General features: G+C 43.0%; 1 pseudogene; it reads left to right on the top strand.

Annotated features, from left to right (window-relative positions):
- The window catches only part of LOC138917414 (heparan sulfate glucosamine 3-O-sulfotransferase 4-like), a 117,959-nt pseudogene that overhangs the window by 8,504 nt on the left and 86,999 nt on the right, over positions 1 to 22,456 (top strand).

Raw genomic sequence — 22,456 nt, 5'->3', positions numbered from 1 at the left:
CTGTTGGATGTATTGTTAGATTGTTTATTTGAGATTTTTCCTGTCTCACAAGGTAGGCCTGTGTTGCTAGGAACTTCCCTCTTAGTACTGCTTTTGCTGTATCCAATAGATTTTGGTACACTGTATTTTCCTTTTCATTTGCCTCCAGATATTTTTCCATTTCTCCTTTAATTTTGTTGTTGTTCCAATAGTTAATGAATAGCACGTTGTTTAGGCTCCACATATTTGTGACTTTTCCAGCTTTCTCCTTGTGGTTGATTTCTAGTTTCATACCATTGTGGTTGGAAAAGATGCTTGATATCTTTTCAGTCTTCTTAAGTTTATTGGGAGTTGTTTTGTTTCCCAACAAACAGTGGATCTTTGAGATTGTTTCATGTGTACTTGAGAGAAAATGTATATCCTGCTGCTTTTGGATTGAATATTATATATGTATCTGTTCAATTCATCTGGTCTAGTGTTTCATTGAAGATCAACGTTTCTTTGTTGATTTTTCTCTCTAGAAGACCTATCCATTGATGTAAGTGGGGTATTAAAGTTCCCTACTCTTATGGTGTTGCTGTCAGTTTCTCCCTTTAGATCTGTTAATAGTTGTTTTATAGACTTTGGTGCTTCTACGTTAGGTGCATATATATTAATAAATGTTATGTCTTCTTGATGGATTATCCCCTTTATCATTATATAATGCCCATCTTTGTCTCTTGTCTTTTTTGGCTTGCAGTCTATTTCGTCTGATAGAATTATGGCTACACTCACTTTCTTTTGGTTGTCATTTGGTCGGAGTATCATCTTCCACCCCTTCACTCTGAGCCTATGTTTTTCTTTAGAGCTGAGATGGGTCTCCTGGAGGCAGCACATTTTTGGGTCTTTTTCTTAACCTGTCCAGCCTCTCTGTCTTTTCATTGGTGCATTCAATCCATTTACATTTAGGATGATTATGGATATATAGGGACTTACTATTGCCATTTTATCTTTTGTTTTATGGTTGCTCTATATTTCCTTTGTTTCTTTTTCCTTGTGTTTCTCACTACAATTTCAGCTTGACGGTTTTTGGTGATGTGTTTTTCAGTTTCCTCTTTTTTTATGTTTCGTGACTCTGCCTTAATTTTTGTTTTGTGGTTACCATGAGGTTTGTATAAAAGGTCTCACAGATGAGATAGTTCTTTTTCTGCTGATGGCATTTTTGCTTCATTTGACTAGGCAAGTTCTGTCCTTTTCTTCTTCCCTTGCTATTTTTGTTGTCAAAATTCTTTCTTTCTGTATTGTGAATTTGTTACCAAATTGGAATGGTTAATGTTATTTTTAATGCTTTCTTTCCCTTTAACCTTTGCATCATAATTGTTTACTAACATGTTCTGATACAGAGTTGCAGTTTTCTGATTTTATCTATTTATCAACTTGTTTAAAGCTTTGTATCCTTTGCCTTTTCATTTCAGACAGGAGAGCTCTTTTTGACATTTCTTATAAGGCAGGTCTAGTGGCGATGGACTCCCTCAGTTTTTGTTTCTTCCTCACACTTTATTTGTCAGCTGCAGCAGTGGACCCCCAGCTGTCGCAGCACCCAAGGACACAGAGCTGATTATTACAGTGTTGATTAATACAGTCCCTAAGTAGCTCTCAAATACTTGTACTTTTCTGCATCCTTTCTGAAACCGCCCTAGTCGAAGTAAGCAACTAAGTAACTGGATGACTTTAATGACCTCATGTCTCTGATCCTCAATTTCTTGGTTTGTGAAATGAGGCAGTTAGAAGGAACACCAAGTTTCTTCCTTCTCTATATTCTGTGATTATCAGAATCTACAACTATGGAGAGACTCAGGGAAAAATCAATTCCAATGTTTTGGGAAACCATCTCACTTTCTCCATTTAAATTAACTCTTGGGGTGACTGAGATTGTGCCTCATATCCTCTCATAGCACTGCTCGTAAGGACAGTCTCAGAATCTTCAAGACAACTTAAAAGAAGGCCCTTTCTCTTAAATAGGAATCTGCCTTATGCCATGTTTTGAGCTGTAGAAAATATTTTAGAATGAGATTCTAGTGTTGGTAACAAATTTATCTACATTGCTAATTCATCTGAAAGCTCCTATTCTTGAAAATGTCCCATGTGGGGGTAAAGAAGTTCCATGTAAAGGTTTAGTCCATTTTTGTTGACAATCTCTTGAGTGGATGTTAAAAACCTGGATAACAGGATAATGTTCATGGAGATTGGGGGGAGGGACAGTGATGAATGAGTTTGGTTGACTTTCAGCAGTAGTAAGGTCAAAATGAAAGCATTATAAAAGAAGAGTAGAGATTTAGGTCAGGGCTTTCTATGAAAAACAAGTAAAAACCATAAGCAGATGGAAAAAGTTTAAGTGACACAGTATGGCAGATTCCACTGATGAGTTTAATAGGCAGCCATTTTAGTGGCACAGAGAGTAGACTGATTCAAGGGACAAGAACCAAAAAGCAAGGGGTCCCATCCTGCCCTGAGGATTCTTTTGTTCTGAAGTGTGTTAGCCCAGCTGAGTGAAGACCTGGGGAGGATGTCGTAGATCCTCTAAAAGGGGCATCCATCAGCTGCAGGAAGATGTGCCATCTCTCCCCAAAGCTCATTAGCAGATTGGAAGTGGCATGCTGCATTACTCTGATTAGCATTAATTTTATAATTCTAGGCATAGAACTTTCCTCCACATGAGTCAGCCTTCACACAAAAACACAGACGCACATGGTGTGGATAAAACACAAGTAACCTTACTGCTGCTTCCCATCTTCCAAGGACCCAGTGGGAAGGAAAACGTGGTTCCCTAGCAAAGAGGGGAGTTAAGGGCTGGAGTTTTCCAGCTCTCCAAGCTGGGTGCAGGTCCCACAAATCGGGGAGAAGTGCAATGCCATCTTTCTGGCAGACCAAGACTTTGGGAAAACTGGGTCCTTCTGATCTGGTTAGGGAAGACGCAGTACTTCCAACAGCCACTGCAGCAAGGCAACAGCAGCATTACAAGTGAGATGAGGAACGTTACCTCAGAGCCTCCCAGGGAGAGAGCATTGAGGCCCCTACCGTTTATTGGGATAACTGGTTCCTGGCCCTTTGGAAAATACCCAGTCATCCCAGGGCTAGACTTCTCAGGAAAAGTAACTTGCCAATCCCTTTAAAATTTGCAGCTAAAACCTATCTACGCTTTTATTTGTTACATATATTGTTGGGGCTTCATTTCAAACTGCTATATTACAAAACTGTGTTTCAGATAACTTTAAATCCATGGCAGTGACTTTCAAATTCTTTTGATGGCAACTCACAAAATAAATCTATAAATTATTTTTTATCGTAAATCAGTATATACGCACACACACCAAAGGAATATAAAAATTTTATGAAACTGTTCTTACCTTTTTACGTGTAATACACTCTAATATTATCTATTCCATTTTGTTTCATTGTTTTTTAAGTGCTTGTCACACTCTCTAGAATTATTTCATAATCCACTAGTTGGTCAGGACCTGCAGTTTGAAAAGCACTATTTTAAAATTATTGCTTCCAGGTACCCTAGCCGGTAGTCTGGTATCCAGATTTTTAAAAGGCTTATTAAAATGCATCATCAAAAAGCAATATTTGCTAAAGGACCCTCAGTCTCTATAAAGAGCACTCTCTTGGGGATTCCAACCACAAGTTACCAGATAAATAACCAGCTTTCCTTTGCAGAACTGAGATGTGAGCTCAACACCAAGTAAAAATGACATAAAATCAGAACAAAGTTGGAAAAGGAGGACCACCTCCAAATGCAATATGTGGTCCTTCTGGGAAACATGACGCAGCCTAGAGTGAGGTGAGGGGGACAAAACAGAAAAAAAACATTAATGGAGAAAAAATCAAGCTTGTAACTTCTGTCTCCAGGCTTCACAAGGTGCACTTGTACTTCCAACCCTAAGAGACAGAGTGATGTTCAGCATGACTCCATAATCCTGTGGCCTTGAGAACCTCAGCAGACATCAGTTAAGTCATTTAAGGATAACTGCAAATTAAATTAGTTCATCCTAACTCTATATGACTCCACTCATAGTTGGAAGTTAGTATATTGATAAGGAGATCTGATCGGTGGTTACCAGGGAAAAGGGGGGGTGGGGGGAGGGCACAGAGGGGGAAGTGGTGTACCCACAACGTGACTAACAAAAATGTACAACTGAAATCTCACAAGGTTGTAATCTATCATAACATTAATAAAAAAAAATTAGTTCATCCTAATTACGCAAAAATGATAAATTCAAATAAGCAAGGTAATTCAATTCTGAATTAAAAATTTTTTCAATCACTTGACATCTCAAATCAAAGCAAATGGGTAATGTTACCAATTATATCAATTCGACTCTATATTTCAATACATAAACATATGATGAACAATTAAAATTCTTATGTGATATGCATTTAACTTGTTAACATTTATGCTACAGTAGGGAACCACACTCGAGAAACAGGGCCATGTCCTTGAAAACCAAAGAAGGTTATCACAAAAGAGTCTTTGTAAGAATCCAGCAACAGGATGAGTCCCCAAAATCTATTAAATAAACTATCCCACAGGAAAAGTGAGGCAGATCACACTAGTAAAGGCAACACTATGGAAGCTTATGCAATAGTTATCAAGGGAAACATTTGATACATAATAAAAATATTTAGTTTTAGGAAGCAGTATGATAGGCTCTGATATGGTTGCACTTATGAGTACAGGACTTTCATAGGAAGGAAAGAAATGGAAATTCACTGAATGTTTGTGTTTTGTCATGCATCACTAAATACCTTCGATTACATTATAGCATTGGAAACTAGGAAGCAGAAATGTGAAATAACTTGTTGTAGGCCACACAGTAATAAATGACAGAACTAGGACTTAAACTCCATCTTCTAATTACACATCCATTATTCTTGTCACATCAATACCACTTTATCCTGAACTAGTACTCAAAATATGATAGTGCTTAAAATATTTGCTTAAGCATTTCTTAGGATTTCTGATCAAGGTCAATTCAAATTCCAATTTCAAGGCTAATGAATAAGAAAGTGACCTTTAAAAGGAAAAAAATACGTAAAAAATATACATGCATTCCGGGTGGCATCATGAATCTTCAAACTTTCGATATTCTTTGTGTCTCGTGTAAGGATGAAAAAAGTTATCTATTGCTGTATAACAAACCACAACAAAGTAGAGTAGCTTGAAACAGTAACTTATTCTTGTCTCTTATTGTTCTGTGGATTGGCTGGGATTCGCTGGGCAGTTCTTGCTTGGGGTCTCCTAGGAAGTACAGTCAGATGTCAGCTTGGGCTGAAATCCTCTTTGCCTCTATTGTGCTGGATGTCAAGATGGTTCATTTCTGTGTTTGCTGAGGATGCTGGCTGTTATCTTATTCGGGGCTGCCAACTGGAGGGCCTGCATGTGGCCTCTTCGTGTGACTTGGGCATCTCTCAAAGTGGTGGCTGGGTTCCAAAAGAAAGCATCCCAAGAGGATATATTCCAAAAGACCAGGCTTCTTACAGCCTAGCCTCAGAAGTCCCAGAAAGTCACCTCCACAGCATCCTATTGGTTGAGCCAGTCACTGAGGCCTAGGGGGAGGGATGTAGACTCCATCTTTTGATATGAGAAGCAGCAGGCAATAAGGGAGGGAGGGAGACTGCCCATCTCACCTTAGTCTTTAGCCTCCCATCTGGCATCTCTACTTTACCCAACTGAGTTAGAAGGGGAAATAGATGATACAACTACAATAACACAAATTATTGTGTGGTGTTTTCTCTATCTCTTTGGCACTCTCTCTTTCTCTGGAAACACAGCACTTCTTGAATGAATGGATAAATGAGTCTCTCCCTTTTCCTCTCTACTCCTTTTTTGCCTCCTCACCTTTCTTTTCTTCTTTTTAACTGCAGATGAAAGGTTAAAAAAAAATGTGTTAAGCAGCAGCATACTCTAATTAGTAAATCTTATAGTTAGTTTCTACTCAGATCTCCCATTTCATGTCTACCTGCCCGATTCAGTCATCGTCCTATCAGGGAAGGTGATAAGAATGCAAGCAAAGGAGAGAAGAGAGGGAAAAATGGGAAAGCAAAAGTAGATTATCGAGGGAAGAAGGAAAATATAAATGGGAAGGGAAATAAATCAGGAGCACTGAACACCGTTAAGCCCAAATGGCTGAAAAGACAAAGGGAAAGAAGCAAATTTTTCCCTTATGATGCTGCATCCATCCTTCCTTCCTTTCCAATCCATGGCCGCCATCGCCAGCCTAGTCTAACCTTATTTCTTAATGCCTGAATTTTTGCTATATCATCTTACCTAATCTCCCTGCCTAGTTTTTACCCCTTAGAAATCATCAAAAATGGGGCCAGCCCGGTGGTGTAGTGGTTAAGTTTGTGTGCTCCTCTTTGGCGGCCTGGGGTTTGTAGGTTCCCATTCTGGCACAGACCTATACACTGCTGATCAGGCCATGCTGTGGCAGGCGAGCCACGGATGAAATGGAGGAAGATGGGCACGGATGTTAGCTCAGGGCCAATCTTCCTCCAAGAAAAGAGAAAGAAATAAAATAAAATAGATCATCAAAAACACTCCTTTCCTCATGGTGCTCTCAGTTACAAAAAAAGAAAAGAGAACACTAAATGACTTCTGAAGGATTAAGTCCAATAGAAACATTTTAAGAATTTTCATAATCTGACCTAACTTTCCTTGCCACTCTTGTTTCTCAAGTCTCCCATATGTGAAACTCTTTACTCAGCCAGAGCACTCTACTCAATGTATCCAAATACACAGAAAAATGAGACTAGATCTCACTATTACATCATGAAAAATACAAAACCTGAATCAAGGAAAATAACAGACAACAAAAATATTACATTACAGAAAGCAGTGTGGTGACATTATAAGCTTCTAATTATAGCGCTTATGGTCCAGCTCACTTCTCATGAATACAGCCTTCTCCTTTTGTCTTCTGTCCTTTGCTCTAAGGATCCTATCACCAGGAGCATTCCCCGCCGCTCTCTGCCTTCCTAAATCCTGTCTCATCAGGACCCACAACATTAACTGACTAATTTGGAAGACGTGTGATTAACAGAATCATTCTGGACCTGAAGTCCCTTGTTAACACTACAGCATCAGATTTGATTCTCGATGGACACCAAGTCACTCAAATTCCATCTCAGTTTTTACTCTGTAGATTTGTTCAGTATACAGTTGATTAAAAGACCATTCACCCCAGTTTGGTAGATAATTCAACCAGCCTCCAATCCAAAGTTTGTACAACTTTGATTTGTAGTAATTACAAACAGTAATTACAGAAACAGTTAAAACATTCATTGCTAATATTGTAACTCTTTGGGAACCTGATATAAATGCAGTTTTAAAAAAACAGGATACTTGAAGATAGTAACGTACACCGTGATTAACAAGATTTTGTGGTGAGAGTAGTTTATTGTCAGGTATAATTAAAGCTGTAGATGCTATTCTGAAAGTACAGACTTTAGGGGGCAAGGGAAGAGAGTTTTTGAAGCAAAGTACAAATTAGGAATAATTACAGTGATGGTTATGGAATGTCAACATCCATTTCATCATGATGAGCTCAGTCTCCTTCAAAATTCACTTGAGTCCGGGAGAGCATTAGTGTAAGACAAAAGGCAGCTTTGGGAAAAATACCTTTGAAGTATTAAGGAGTAGAGTGATTGGCAGTCAGCAAACATAAAAATGGACGAAAGAGTAAATGTCTTGATCACCTACGGAAAGTGTACACTTGAAGTATCTTATTAAAAAACCAGTTTTCTTTTTCATGTCCAATGTTGAATGCACCTGCAATTGTTGTTTTTTAATCTATTTTGATCCCCAAACTGGATATAACTAAATGTTTTATGGGAGTCTATAAAGGTGATGAAATTATAAAGAAAAGTAAGTGAAAGATTATCAGACAGGAGAGTGGAGGCTTCTGGGGTGATATCAACATTGTATGATTTGACATGAGTGGTGGGTCTGTGGGTGCTCACTTCATTCTCCTTGTTTATGGTTTATGCGTGTTGCTGTTTACAAAGCAGTTATGTAGAAAATCCGCTGACACTACTACCTTCGACAGTTCATTAGCCCAAGGGTGTCTGTTATGCTTTAACCAGGGCTTTGCTCATGTTCCCTTTTGCCCACATGAAGCCAGTTGTGCATTAAGAGATGACACAAACATCTCTTGAAACAAGAGATTTCTTCTTGTTTTCTAGAAGAAGTAGCGAAGCTGGTCTAGCGCTTGGTGATGTTTCCAAACAGTCCTTTTGTGAATGGCCGTGAGAAGATGTCCTTCTTCAGCCAAGGATGAAGTCTTATACTTTGTATTATTTAAAGTACCTGATGCCATGCTACACAACTAGTGAGTGTGCATCCATCCATCTGACAGATATTTATTGACTCACCTACCAGCTGACTGCCTGGGAAGCCAGAGCAGTTTGCCAACTAATATGGTTAATTGGGATTTGATAAGTGCTATAAAGACACCAGAGATTCAGCAGTTTCTCCCAGCTATGGAACTTATTTTGGCTAATGGATATCACTCCCACTCCCATTTCAATCTTACAAAGGGATGCTAGAAGAGGATTGAGCAGTCAGAAGGTGGAAACTTAATAAAAATTGAAAGTCAGAGACGGGAGGGAATGAAAGCAGCAGAGGAAGAAGGAGGCAGAGACTGGACGGCCAGCAAGGCCTCAGTGCCCTGCACAGTTTAAGCTGAGCCAGGTATTCTTCCTGTTTCCTTGCTTGATCTTTGCTTGATCCTCCCTCTTGCCGACGCCCTCACCTGGAGGAGTCAAGCCCAGCACAGATGCCACTGAGACAGGTCAAAGCCAGGGAAAGGTCCTGGGATCAAAACTTGGCTAAGTATGATCCAAACTTCCAAGCAGTCAGAAGTAGAAAGAGCCAGAAGATAAACCTAACCCATTTTTGAAGGGGTGCCAAAGGTGAAAAGCAGGAAAACCAAAATTACTCATCAAGTCTAAAGGGGGAGCACAGAGCCAGAAGCTGAGAGGAGAAGAGGAGTCAAGCGAGTCAGTGCCAGGTAAAAACAGAAATAGAGAGTTGAAAAAAAAAAAAAAAAACAAAGCAAAGCGAAATGAAGGGTCCAAGACAATAATTGGGAGCATTCCCTGGGGTTTGATAATGGATTTTATGGGTTAGCTTAAGTTAAAAGCAAAAGATGTGAGCAGATACCTTCCTTCCTTCTGACATTATCTCCCACCTTATCAACAGTCCATTGTTACCAAGGCATTAACAACACTTACCAAACAAAGTCTAGAAGCCCTTTGGGCAGTCTTGCTAAGAACCATCTTAGTCTAGACTGATTTGGCCTTGAGGATGACCACATCTCCTCAGGACAGTTCTCCCTGGAGTCCTCCATTGGCTATTTTGGGAAATGACGCACTTGGACAAATGGTCTACCTAAATGAATGGTTCAGGTCTGAGCAGCATGAGACACTGGCAGATAGGAATGCCTCCCTTAGCAGCAGGAAATTCAGCACTTACCATGTCCCATGCGGCATGCTCTCCCAGAATACTTTTAATATGATATCCCAGTGTATTTAACATTTTAAAATTACTCCATTTGGTTAAAATCAATTAGATTTTTTTGAGGATCTTGGTCTTTCTCCAGCCCAGTTTAAACCATAATTTCCTGAAGACTAGGATTATCTCGCCATGTTCTTTTTCACGTCCCCGTCGTTTCTAGTCAAGCCTCAAAACGTGAAGTCTGCACTGTGGGTTCATAGCACCTCAGAGATCATCTCGATTCTCCCCATCCCACGGTGGGAAATTGACCTCAGTGAACGTGGAGTAGAGTGTTTAGTATCAGCCTTAAAATAAGTGTTTTCTTTTTTATTGTCTTTTCTTCCTGTCTGCTTTTCAGAGTAGAAGCAACAGTAATTTAAACTTTTCTACTATGTGACCTACACTCCACAGGTACCTTATAATAGCTGAGCCAGGGCTTAACAAAGGAATTGGGTGTGTGTGGTATTTGTGTGAGCATGTGCTTGTGTGTGTGTGTGTGTGTGTGTGTGTGTCACAATCTGATTGCCGATGTGGGATGGGAGATGGGAAAGAATGTTTAGGCACTTGTGTATTTATATCAAAGAGATGGTAGGACCCACAAAAAAGAATTCATTTTTTGTGATGTTAATGTTATATTTTGGGGGGAGGTTTTGGGGGAGGAAGATTTGCTTCTAAGGGGTGGACTCATATCTCTGTGTGGGGAGGCTCAGTTATAACGACAACTGAAGTCTCTCCTGGCGTTGGCATATTTCATTCTCGTAGGGAGAAATGCAATGCTCATCCCTCCTCCCTCACACCCCCCACCACTTCCTTGGTGCCCTTCCAAGGTAGGGCCCTTGGTGCTGGCTGCTCATTCCTCCCCCAGGGGTGGCTTTCCAAGGCCAAGAGGGCCAGAGAGGGCTGCTGCCAGAGATGCTTCTGTTCTGGCTCCTTCTCACTCCCCTTCCTGTCTGCTGGGCCTTTTGGTGGCAGCACCTAGTCCTGACGGGGTTAGAGTACCACCCTGGAGCGGATGGTGTGTGCACCAGCAAGCATCCAGTCAATTCATGAGTTATCCTCTGCGTGAGCTGGGCTGTGATGTGCCGTTATCTTCCTGCTCCCATTGTACACTTCACACACCAGCTTTCTCTCCAGACAGTTGTTTGATCACTAACTACTTCGAATATCATGACCATAGGCTCATTTATTTTTTTCTGTTTTAAAGGATGGTGCTGGTGTGCACAGGGAGCAGCCACGTCAATTTACACATTTGCCAAGGTATCCGATTGTGAGCTGCCTATCAAGGTGCTGACTTTAATAAAAGCTTATTACCATGAGCATTATTTAGCATTTATGTGGCTCCTCACAATTGTTTACCCATTATTTCTCAGCGCTCCCCTGTCCAGGTGATCAGTGTTAGCAACCCGCATTGTAGAGGCAATAAATCCGGGGTCCTGGAGAGGTTTTAGTAATATCCCTAAAAGGACACAAAGTGAATAACCACAGAACAGTGACTTTCCTGGAACCCCTTGAAACTGGCCTGGACCCCTCTCCCTCTAGCATACTTGGCGAGTTCACTCATTCCACCATCTGGTTTGCAGACCTGCACAGGGTGGGCTCTTCTCACAGATTGCAGCTCCGATACCCTGAGGCCTTCCCTGGCAACCTTATCTACAACAGCATCCCTTCCCCAAGGCTCTATCACATTCCTGTGTTTATGGACTCCACAGAGCTTAGTGCCACCTGAAGTTATCTCGTTTATGTGAAGTTGTGTGTCTTTGTGTTTGTTGTCTGTCTGCACCATTCAGGAAGGTCATCACTATGAAAATAGCAGTCTTGCCTGGGTTGTTCATGCTGTGTCCATCCTCTTTGTTGAAAGCACCTGTCATTACAGTAGGCACTCAGTAATGCTTGTTGAGAGAATGACAAAGACAGACCCTGTAAATACTGTTACTCACACGTCATTTTCTTTGCCTTTTCATCTCTTTCTGGATTTTCTGGCCATAGTCACACATACAGTCAGTTATTCTCAATTACGCTGGAGCTAATGATCCAGGCTGTGGATGGCCCAGGTCCTTGGCTTCCTTCCCTCTCTGGCTTCCTCTCCTCTGGAGATTCCTCCAGATCTTTCGGTCTTTTCTGGCCTTAGTTGAGAGGGGTCGAGAGGAGAGTAGGGCAATGAAAGTCCTATTAGACAATTTTGCAAGTTCTAATAGCTTTTGACAGGTACAAAGTTGAAATTATTGATCTGAAGATTTATTTTTTACCTTATTTGTGGATTTAAAAAAATGCCTCTGTTTTATATATGCAGTACAGTGAAAAGTGCTTTGAAGAAGTTAAAAACACTGGATAAATGTAAGAGAGAATTATGTATGTATGTAGTCCCATTAACCTTGGTAATTGAGACTTGGTTGTAGATTTAAAATATAATTAGTTTTGATAGAACAGTAGCTCACACTTTTCTAATGGGTAGAGCCAGACGAGGCTTAGAAAACGTACCTTTGGTAGATTTTATTTTTGAGCCATCAAATCAAGACAAAGCTTACAATTCCTTCAGAGGCTAAAAGGGTGGCAGTAGTCGTGATTTCTCATCAACAAGTAAGAATAGGCAAATGGTCTTAAACGATTGAGTTTTCTTGCTTCAAATTTCAGGACAATGAGAATACAGTTTCCTCCGAAAAAATCTTAGGCTGATCTTGGAAGAAAGACCCCCTGGATCATCTAAAAATAAAGTTTTCTATTTAAAGGTTGGTTTTAATGTTCATTATAGCCCTATGTGCTACCAGAAAATGGTTTGCCTTTTTGTTTTAAACATAAGGAATCAATGTAACGCCTTATACCTGATAACCTGTGCTGTTGTATTTGGTCCTCCCTACAACTCTGTCCATAGATATTATTGTTGCCACTTTATAGATGAAAAAACGGAAGCAAAACCATTAAGTGCCTTCCCCAAGGTCTTAAAAGAAGTCACCAAGAAGGTGGTGTGGCTCAAGTCTCCTGACTCCAGTTTACTATTTCCCACAATAATGTTGGAAAACCACATTGGAACGGGAAGACTCATTCCAAGTACTGCTGTCACACCAGCAAGCTTCAAAGGTCAGGCAGATATTTTACTTTACGGTTAAATTGGCCACGTTTGCTCAGTGTGTGCTATATCCCAGGCCCTGTGCTTTGCCCTGGGAGGATTCTGGGAAAGTAAAAGACGGATTAGACTTTTCTGGCTCTTACAAGCTGGTGGGAATGGGAGACACATACATACAAACGTGGAAGGGCAAGGGGGACAGTGCACTAAGAGAGATACACAGCTCTGTGGGAGCAGGGGAGGAGCAGTCTCTGAACACGTTCCAGGAAAGGAGTCACCTTCCATGCCAAGATGAACTTTGCATGAATAAAGATTTAAGTGAGGAAAGATTGAGAAGAGTGAAGAGGGGAATGGGGTGTCGACCAAATTTCATCCACCTGCAATTTTACTTACTCAAATTTTATCTACCACGGCAAGAAGTTAGTGTCTAATATTTTAAAATTACTTTTAAATACAAGTATTTGCGTATTAGTTATATAAATAGAGGTAAACACCAGAACAACTGTGATAGAAACGGCTCAAGTGGTTTCCATGGGGAATGGAACTGGGGGGATAGGAAGGATTGGGGTTGTGAGGTGGGGGAGGGCCTGCCGTGGTTCTTTATAAAGCCTTCAGTACTATTTGGTTTTAAAGGCACAGGTATGGATTCCTTAGATAAATATTAATTTTTAAGTGAGCCTTAAAGAATGAGTAAGGTTTCTCCAAGGAGAGGGAGGAGGTGGGTATTTATAGCAGAGGACCCAACATTAACAGAGAGAGGCGGCAGGAGAGCAGAGGGAAGAGCAGGTGACCCATTAGGATGACTGTGGAACACACCTCCCTGCGTGGGGACACCTGAGCTGGTGCTTGATTGCAGAAGGCCTTGGATAGAAGGGCGCGCACAGACACACACACACACACACACACACACACACACTCATGTGGTTGTCGGCAGGAAAGCAATAAAGGGTATTGGGCAAAGGGGTGATATGCTCAGAACTGAGCTTTACGTACAGCAGTGGTTCTCACCTTGGAGATTACCTTGCTTGTTAAAATTGCTGGGCCCCACATCAAAGTTTCTTCTTGAGTAGGTCCAGAGTGAGGCCCGAGAATCTGCATTTCTAATAAGTTCCCAGGCAATGCTAATGCTGCTGGTCTGGGAACCACAATTTGAGAAGCAATAATAGAGTAATCTGGCAACAAGGAGAAGTCGAGACTAGAGTAGTGGGAGAATGAAGGTCAAGGGACTGTTCCACTAGGACAGAGCAGAAGGAATGGGGCCCTGATGGTTAGTGACGGTGAGAAAGTCCAGAACAGCAATCAAGAAAACAGACTGACGGCTTCAAAGGATAGAGGACCATTGGGCCATGTTCTGGGTCACACCAAATCACAAATCACTGTTAAATCTCCAGTGCTTGGGCCAAGTATGCCAAGAAGCACCTGAAATTCATTTTTAAAGCAGCAATCCTGTCTAGAAATTAAGCTGTGAGTTTTGCCTTACTTTCCCTTTCTTCCCCATCTCTAACCTCATTCTAGTGCAATTTAGGTTACAAAAGCATCTTCCAGGGAGAGCATTCATATCTGCACGTGGTCAGAAAGTGTATCTGTCTGTATATATAAAATCGTATTAAAGCTGGTTTCCTTATTATTTCATTTTAGAACATCCCTGTAGCTAAATGGTGTTCAAAGTAAACATGGAGAACAGAAAGCATCCATCTCTACCTAGTGGGGCAAAAAATGACTGAATTCCCATACCATATAAATACCCCATGAAAAGACAGAGGAATCCTTGATCCACCCAACATTCACTGAGTATCTGCCTTGTGGCAAGCACTGCGGATGTGCTTGGATACAAAGATAAATAAAACGTGGGCTCCACTCCCAGCAGTTCAACATCTTGCCGTCTTTGTCCCATGCTCTTAAATCTTGCTAAGGCTTGGGTTTTGTTTGTAATAGAAATTCTAAAGCAGGGACAGAAGAAGTTATCTTTTCTAAATTGCCCACCTCTGTTGTCTAATTATTCCACTGAGGAAAACACTTGGTCCTGGATTACTTCGCTGAGCTCAGATATGTTTTGCTGACACACAGAGTCTGGGCAGCATCCAGCCCCCCGTTTACTCCCTGGTCTTTAAGTCTAGTAAGTATTTTATCATTTACACCTTTCGATGTCCAAAGAGAGTGCCGCTCGGGGTTTAACACATGTAATTTCCTTTACTACCTCCCCAAATAACAGGGTCATTTCAGGACCAGGACAGTTTGGCACTGGGACGTGTTTCCCAGAAGTACTAATAGTTCGAGAGAGGAGCAAGTGTCTTCACATCTGCAGGTCTGGGTGCCGAACTTTCTACTGTCGGTGAGAATCATGTCCCAGTGAAAATGTAGAAGTGAACCAACCCTCAAAGGGATAAGGTGACAGGGAGTGGTGTTTACTTGAGTCAGAGAGTAACTGAAAATGACTTCTGCAGCTGGAATAAAACAAAGGGTTGAAGGTCAACTTCCTCTTTGATTTTGGCTAGTCAGCAGTTCAAGCAGCCTTTTCAAATGTTTCGTGTCTGCTGACTTGTCCAACTCTATAAAAGACCCCACATCTTGCACCAACCTGTACCTCTTGGGCACTGGAGCGAAACAAAAGGAAAAATGTTCCGTCTTATTAGAATTAATGAAGTCATGCCACTCACATCCGTCCACGTTACTCCACTTTGGTCACCACCATTGTGGTCCATGCTGACATCATTTCTCTCGTAGATTACTGCAGTGGCCTTCTCACTGGTCTCTCACATCCTGTTTACCCCATCCAAAGCATTCTTCACATTAAATCACTGTAATTCATTAATTCACAGTATTAATTCACAGTAATCTTTTGGAAACTCAAATAATACAACTAAAATCTGAATACCCTACACATATAAAGAAATCCTAACTTAAAAATTTCCCCTGGCTCCCCATTGCTCCAAAGACTTAACTAGTTCATTTGGCCCAGAGAACTCTGCTTAATCGGTGCCTCCCACGCTTTTCCCTCTTCTTGCTGCATCACGTTCCTCCCTCCTCACTCTCCCTGCTCTCATCACCCAGATTCCTCTGCCTGGAACACTTCTCCCTCCCTGCTTTGCCAAGTTGTCTCCTACTCACCTTTTACCTCTTAAGCCTTATCAGCTCCTGAGGGGTGGGTGAGGAAGACCCTCTTCTCCTTGGTTAGGCCAAATCCCCATGTTTTAAACTCCCTTGGCATCGACAACCAGCTCATGAACCCTTCATAGAATGTAACATGGGACATTTACACAATCTCGTATGATTGATTTCTGCCTGATCTCCCCTCTAGACTGTAAGATCCATGAAGGCAGAGACTCTACCTTTTTGCTTACCATTGTATTCCAGAGCCTGGCATAGTGTCTGGCACATGTTAGGTACTAAATAAATTCATTCTGAAGGAAGGAAGAATGAATGAGTGGTAAATTGATACTTCTAAAATAATAAAGAGGAGGCCTAGCATTTTAAATGAGTGATAATAATGGGTAGCACATATTAAACTTCTAGTGTTAGGTAAACACTGTTCAAAACTCTTTACTCATTCATTCCAGTTCCGAGGACCAACCCTATGAGTACACGTCAGTATCTGCACATAATAGATGAGATCTGAGACTCAGGCTACTTGTGCAAGGCCGGGCAGCCAGTGTAAGGTGAAGCCTTAACAGTTGTCAATGTTGTTACTCTATTTATTACTATTCTCACCTTGGTGGAGTTCCTAAGAGTGCCATCGTCAAAGGGGGTGGTGTTGGGCAGGCACAGCCCGCCCCCAGGCCTCTGAGCGCCTTCTCAGGCTGGGCCTGGAGTGAGAGTTTGGGGGCCCAGGGGCTGTGAGGGCCTGCCCACCGTAATGGAAATGGCAGATGGAGGAAAGGATCCTTCAGGCTGGGCAGTGGGGAAGGTCACTCAGGCATCCAGAAACCTTCCTCAGAACCTGTCTTTGAATTAAATCTCAACTCATATCTTCCAGAAGCCTGAGGTGAGATGTCTGGCCGTGTTGCTAGTGCCGTCGCCCTCAAGAAGCCAAACAGGCTCTCAGAGTCTCTCAGGCCCTGCCCCCGGACGTGGCCCCGCCCCAGAGCATGCTGGGCAGGACCTCCCCATAGATCCCTCCCATTGCCAATGTATTCCTCCAGAGGATTCTGAGCTCTGCTTGGTGTTTCCAGCTGTGATGAGGTAAATGTAGTCTTGGTCCTCTGGAAAAGTAGATAATTAAGGCAGATAGTCCACACATGTGAAAGTGGTGTGACTTGGAAAGGGTGGGCAGATCCCAGGTTGGGAGGATTAAGGAAAGCATTGAGGGAAACCTTTCAGTATGGTGGGAAGGAAGGAGGAAAGAAGAGATGGAGGATCTCATTTTGGTTTTGGTTTTGTTTTGTTTTGAAGTTTTTATGAAGAAAAGTTCCCATCTGATGACTTCTCTGTTTCCCTCTGGTGGTCCAGCACATATGATCAATGAGCGAGGAGTGTGGACAAGGTGTAGGAAAGTGGAATTGTTTTGAGAACTTAGGCAAGCGAGTTGACTGAGAAAACAATCACAGAAGCTCCCCCGAGACAGGGCCTCTGTTTGTTGCCTCCACTGGGTGTCCCAAGTGCTTGGAAGAGCGTCTGGCACATGGTAACACAGGAGGAATGACTGGATTCTGAGGCAGTGGTGGAGCTGAGCAACAGATGTAGAACAGAAGTTTATGGGGCACAAACACACTTGTGTGATTTTATCCAAGAGGAAGCAGGCCCTTATTTGAAGGCAGTTCTAAAACAGGCAGAGTTGGATTTTGCTAGACAGGACGAATGAAAGAAGGGGGTAGGCTGTTTAGAGCAGAGCAGTATATTTAGGTTTAGGATTAAGTGATGCCCCATGAAGTTTTCCTTGGAGAGGGAGGAAATGAAGACAAAGGTTGTCAGGTAAGCAGGGGAAAGTATGGAGTGGCTTGTAGTTCCTGAATAGGTTGAGGCATTAGCATGCTGAGGGCAGAAGCTGAGAGGATAAAGGGAGGAATGTCAGACTGTATTTTTTCAGAACACACAAGTGTTGCTGGTGATAAGTTCTAGGATATGGCCATAACTGAACTGGAATGAAGGTAAAGGACTCTAAGATGAGAAGGAGCAGACAGTGAGAGATCAGATCATTGGATGGTCTATCTGCATGGATGTTGGGGCCTCTGATTGATTCCTTCCCCTTTGAGTTCCTTTCCTGTCCACAGAATTGGCATTTCCTCTAACTCTAACCTTCAGTCCATGGCATGACTCTGGACAAGAAGGCAGAAATGGGGTGGTGAGAGAGAGGGTTGAAGTAGACATCCGTTTTGTTTTTGTTTTTATTTTGACACTCAGCATTCACTCACCTTCTAAAAATAGTCCTTCTTTTGCCCTCTGGGGATCTAACCCCGTTGTCAGTTTCAGTCCATGTGAAGTGGAGTTGTTTACCACTAACGCTCTTACTTTAAAGGAGGGCATTGAAGTCAGGCTTGGCCAAAAAGATTGGTCCATGCTTTTGGCAACAGTGATTGGTCAGGGATGGGCATGTGACCCAACAGGAAACAATAAGGCACAGTGGGACTTTTGAAGGGACTAGTGGGAGAAACAACCCATTTTTAGCTGCGCTTTTAGTTTGGAAGATGTAGCTACGAACTTGCCAGACAGACTTACAAGGTAGCCAGTCCAGAATCTAGAGCAGAGAAATGGATAGAAACTGAAACTTGATGACATCAGCTGAGCCCCAATATGAATCCTCCTGCGTGAGGGCAGCCTGACTCCCAGAGCTTTTTCAGGTGCCTGAGTCAACAGATCCTGTTTTTAAAGTCAGTTGAATTGCGCTTGCCATCATTTACATCCAAAGAATCCCTCACAGCCTAAGGGGGCTCTCCATCCCTGGCTCCCTCTTCTGTGCTAGCACTCTGAATATATATTACCTTCTCTGTCCTTCAGGTCGTGCCCTTCTATAAAAGAGGGTAAAGAAACCTACTTCAAAGCATTGTAAAGTTTAAATGGGATAATATACATAAAAAGCATAAATTTGTTTCACAACATTGAAGTACAATAAGCAGTACTTAATTTTTCTAAATTAAATTAAATCTGGCTCAAAGACCCCATTTTCAAGGGTAGGAAGATATACAATAGTAGTCATTAATGGGAGCTTTTTGCCTATTTAGTTAAGTATTCACCATCAAATATGTAGGTAAGAGCCTGTGATCTTGAGTCCATCTTGGTTGCCCCTGGGACTTTCATTGCCCAAGCCCTTCAGGCCCATTGAAAGGCCAGTGGCTGCACAGCCTCTGTGCTAAGTGTGAGCAATGCCGTGTCTTGCGACAGCTCTCAAGATGATGGGGCTTGATGATTAGTCATCTCAGCATCATCACTTCATCCCTTAAAACATTGTGCTGTCTCCTAGAGGACTTCCACACAGAACCCGTCCACCTAAGGGACTCGTGTCTACATCCTGATTCTCAGGGTCTTGGAGCCACTGCTACCTTTAGGCAACTCTCCTTCTCTCACCCCAGCACTTGTGTCAACCCCTATCTCCTCTCTCCTTGGAGCAGCCAGCTAAAGTCTCCTCCCACATGAGGGTCTGGACAGGACTGTACAACAGGTGTCTCACAACTTCTGCTTGGGTTCAGGAAACATGAAAGCCATTAATAACTCCTGAACCCAGAAGCCCAGAACTTCCTGTAAGACAAATGAGGAAAGGTAACTTTTATTCCTTCTGGAATCCCCTCAGGTGGAGGGTAGAAACAGCATTATCCTGCTTCAAATGAAGGTTGCCTCAAGCTGGGCAAGAATCCCTGCAAAGGAAAATTACCTACTCTTGTCAGCCCAACCCCCTCCCACAGTGAAGCATTGCTAAACTTGCATAATACTCAGTTCCTTCTCTACCTCCTGGCCCCCATAGAAGGAAGGAACAGACCCCGAGTCTCCTGGGAGAGATAGGGAGGCAGCCTCCACAAATCTCTGAGCTTCCACTTGGCCTCCCTAAGGAAGACCAAACGTGTCCTTGTGACCCCAGGAAAATAGCCTAAATTAGGCTCTGATCCAGGGCCAATGGAAGTTCCAGAGGAAAGGCCTCAAGAGGAGCCCCGGGGCCAGCCCCGTGGCCAAGTGGTTAAGTTCGCACGCTCCGCATTGGCGGCCCAGGGTTTCACTGGTTCGGATCCTGGGTGTGGACGTGGCACTGCTCCTCAGGCCACATTGAGGCGGCGTCCCACATGCCACAACTAGAGGGACCCACAACTGAAATATACAACTATGTACTGAGGGGATTTGTGGAGAAAAAAAGAAGGAGAAGATTGGCAACAGTTGTTAGCTCAGGTGCCAATCTTTTAAAAAAAAAAAAAAGAGAGAGAAGAGCCCCTTCTCATAGCCTGGGCCCCTTCATTGTGGCTGCAGATTACGGCACAGTTCTGAGTGTTAATCCATGTGAAGGCTGCCTCAAGAAAGCTGATTCCCTTAGGCAGCACCTGGTACCAGAGAAATTCACAGTGCCTGAAGCTGAGATCTGGGGTTCCCATACCCAAGCCACATCAAGGTACCAGTCAATTCATGCATTTTATTCGCCCTGACATTAGGTTTGGAGTGTGGGCTTGAGGGTATAAAAATTCAGGTAACCCATTCCCATCACATTCTATGTCACTGAAAATTCTTCAGGTGCCACAGAGTACCATGTAAATGAGACCCCCACCCCCACCCCCCACACCCCCCAAGCTGCACAGCACTGATCTCTGGGTATAAGCAGCAAGCCCATGAAATCTAGAGAAATTCCTCCTCATCTCTCCAGTCACTGTTCAGCTAATACGTTTTCCTTCTTTTGGTAAGAGTCCTGCTTTCCCATAGGAACTGGAATCTGGGAGAAAGGAAAACAGTACTAGAAGCAGAACAAGAGTGTGGGATCACTCCTGGGTGGTACTGTCACCTCATTTGGACAGTTCACTGCCTAGATGTGCTGAGTGTGCAAATTCTGTCTCGTTGCCTCATCCAGTGTTTCTCTGAATAGAAGCAAATATCTGGGCACCAGGTATGACTTGTCTTGTGACCCCAGCCAGTAAGTCAGCCCTTTTGAGCCACCACCTCTCCCTTGGTTAGAAGCTCTTTGGCAGTGGGTTCATGGAAAACATCCCAGAATGGGAGCTACATGCTGAATTCCCTAGTACTGGCTTTGCCATCGATTGTGTGATTCATTCTCTCTGATGTTCAAGCTGTGAGAAGCAAATTTGAAATGATGGATGTGCTATATTAAATATATCAATAAGAGCAGAAGTTAAACCTTGCAAGCTGTAGGGTTTGCTTCCTCGATAAGCCTGGCTATCTCTATGGGAACTGAAGGTTGCTTCTTTAGGCCTATAGTCGGGGAGCTAGAGCAGAGTGGAGATTTGGTGGCGGAGCGAGGATGAGCCGTCTTGCTCCTAATTTTTCCTCCCCTCTAAGTCTGAATACTGGCAGTGGTGAGGCAGGTGGTTCTAAGGGCTCCTTTCACTTTACCGTTCATGATGACCCCACACCGCCTTTACCTCCATGCCACCTTTCCCTGCTTCTTTGGATGCTTCAATCTCTTTGATGTTTTTCTTACCAGACGTTTCTCCGCTTAGCCATTAAACAGCTTTACCTTTGATGACGTGGATATGGATGAGCACAAGGATCCACTTGGTCCCTTTGGTCACTTTTGCTTCAGTGAACTCAGTGGGATGTCCAAGAAGAAACCCTTGTGTTAGGAAGAGTTCTAAGAAGGTTTCAAAGATCCCTTCTTTTGCTAGTCACACCCTTGTATAAACTGCTCCCCTTGAGTGTAAGCTGGACCTTGTGATTTGCTTCTGACTAATAGAATAAGGGAAAGGTGATGGGATATCATTTCCCTCGTTAGTTTACAAGATTGTGACTTCTGTCTTGCTAGCAGACTCTCTCCTGGCTTTGATGAAGCAAGCTGCCATGTTGGAGAGGCCTACATGACAAGGAACTGAAGGTTGCCTCCGGCCAACTCCAGCCAACAGCCATCCAGGAATTGAGGCTCTCTGTCCAACAGGCCTTCAGGAACTGCATCCAGCCAGCAGCTATAGAAGTGAGCGAAGAAGTGTGTATTTCCCCAGTCAAGCCTTCAGCTGAGACCCCAGCCCCAGCTGCCACCTTAATTGCAGCCTTGTGAGAGACCTTGGAGCAGAGAACCCAGGTGGGCCTTGCCTAGATCCCTCACCAACAGAAACTATGAATTAATAAATACTTGGTTTTTTAAGCCACTAACTTTTGGGGTATTTGTTATATAGGAACTAACACACCCCTAAATTACTGTAACCTTGGTGTAAGATGTAGCATGGCTGGGAAGGCAGGCACCAAATGAGAGGACAACCTCCTTGACAGCATTCCTGGAGATACTGTCTTCAATCTCGAAGACTATCCCAAGTTCTCTTAGCTGCAGTGGTATCATTGTGCTCCCCCCAGCCCTGATTAGTCTCCAGGAGGTGAGGCCTAGGTAAGGTAATGCTGGGTGGAGTGGATGGCCAGGATGTGGGGTGTTAATCTGTCTGGAAGGGACATTTTGAGCTCGAAGTGACCCTCAGGGATCATGAGGTGTGATGATAAGGTCATTCTTCCCCTCCTCATTTTTTCTTTCCTTTTCCACTCACTCCACCATTCCTTTTTCCCTACTTGTTGTCTCCTTTTGCCCCAAATTCTGGGTGGCTGCCTGACGACCATTCCTACAAATGATAGCCAGGTGATCTCTTGGTCTTGCAATAATTCTACCAAGCTGGGCATCCTGAGGAAGTTTCCCTCGGGAGCGTCTCTGCCCTTTCCTTGAGGTGTCCTCACATGCAGGGAGACCTCATTGTTGAGCTCAGAATGTGCCTTCCAGACAGATTACCACCCCACATATAACAGATTCTTCGGTGGGACCC

Source organism: Equus caballus, chromosome 14 (assembly GCF_041296265.1).
Source record: "Equus caballus isolate H_3958 breed thoroughbred chromosome 14, TB-T2T, whole genome shotgun sequence".
NCBI classification, from domain to species: domain Eukaryota; kingdom Metazoa; phylum Chordata; class Mammalia; order Perissodactyla; family Equidae; genus Equus; species Equus caballus.
Note: the sequence above shows the minus strand (reverse complement) of the source record. Positions and strands in the feature narration are given on the sequence as shown.